General features: G+C 45.1%; 1 non-coding gene across 1 annotated transcript; it reads right to left on the reverse strand.

Moving 5' to 3' along the window:
• Nucleotides 1-1003: 1003 nt before the first annotated feature.
• LOC126947008 (U7 small nuclear RNA) lies at nt 1004-1065 on the reverse strand. The gene has a single exon (XR_007722863.1). It is a non-coding gene; the product is annotated as a U7 small nuclear RNA (small nuclear RNA).
• Between the last annotated feature and the right edge of the window lie 426 nt (nt 1066-1491).

Here is a 1491-nt window from a genome sequence, read left to right on the forward strand (position 1 = left end):
TCAGAGTTCACTGCAGCCTCTGCTTCCCAGGCTCAAGCGATCCTCCCACCTCAGCCCCCCAAGTAGCTGGGACTACAGGTGTGCACCACAAGGCCCAGCTAATTTTTGTATTTTTTGTAGAGACAGGCTTTTGCCACATTATCCAGGCTGGTCTGGAACTCTTGGGCTCAAGCAATTTGCCCACCTCAGATTCCTAAAGTGCTGGGAGTACAGGTGTGCACGACGGAGCCTGGCCATAATCTCCCTTTCTTAAAGTCAACTTGTCCAGGTGCGGTGGCTGACACCTGTAATCACTTTGGGAGGCCGAGGCGGGAGGATCACCTGATGTCAGGAGCTCAAGACCAACGTGGCCAACATGGTAAAACCCCCATCTCTACTACTAATAAAAAATTACCCGGTTATGGCGGCATGTGCCTGTAATTCCAGCTACTCAGGAGGCTGAGGCAGGAGAATATCTTGAACCCAGGAAATGGGGATTGCAGTGACCCGAGATTGCACCACTGCACTCCAGCCTGGGCGACAGAAAGAGACTCTGTCCCAAAAAAAAAAAAAAAAGTCAACCTGGTATTAGGGCATAACCTAATCACAGGAGTGATGTGCCATCATAGCCATGAGTCCCACCCATACCCAAGCGGAGGGGAATCTCTAGAGCGTGTGCTTCTGGGGGTGGGAATCTGGGGACCATCTCAGAATTCCACCTACCACACAATGTATGCTGACCCCATGCTAGAAATGCTATTCACTGAGACTGTAGCATTCTCTCAGCTATAGCAAGGGCTTCCCGAACCACTCATTTTGAGAGCTTCATGCTCATTCTTGGTTATGAAAAATATGTACATTATTATATAATCTGCTTAAAGGGGTGCCTTTGGGCTGCTGCGTTGTAGCTATGTTACTGACATTGTAGAATATGCCTGTTTCAGCTCATCACAGCAAAGATTTGTAATATAAGCTGGGTCCTATCTGTTTATTGCAAATTTTGATAGCCCGATTTGTGGGGAGGCGTGGCTTTCCAGTAAAAACGGAAAAACCTGCTAGGCAAATCCTAAAAGAGCTGTGACACTAGCCTGATTCTTTTTAAAGAATCATTCACCAAAGAGAAACTAGTCACCAAAAAGACAAACACTGTATGATTCCACTTATATAAGATATGTAGAGTAGTCAAATTCATAGAAACAAAATGTAGAATGTTGTTTGTCAGGAGTTGGTTGGAGGAGTGGGGAGTTGGTGTTTAAGGGATACAGAGTTTCAGATTTGCAAGATGAAAAAGTTTTGGAGATCCCATTCCATGACAATGTAAATACACTTAACACTGCTAAATTATACACTTAACAATGGTTAAGGTAGTAAATACTATGTTATGTGGGTTTTTTTCAGCACAGTTAAAAATAAAAAGGGGCTGGACATGGTGACTCACACCTATAATCTCAACACTTTGGGAGGCTGAGCAGGTGGATTGCTTGAGCCCAGGAATTTGAAACCAGCCTGGGC

This window comes from Macaca thibetana, chromosome X (genome assembly GCF_024542745.1).
Source record: "Macaca thibetana thibetana isolate TM-01 chromosome X, ASM2454274v1, whole genome shotgun sequence".
In the NCBI taxonomy this organism is placed as follows: domain Eukaryota; kingdom Metazoa; phylum Chordata; class Mammalia; order Primates; family Cercopithecidae; genus Macaca; species Macaca thibetana.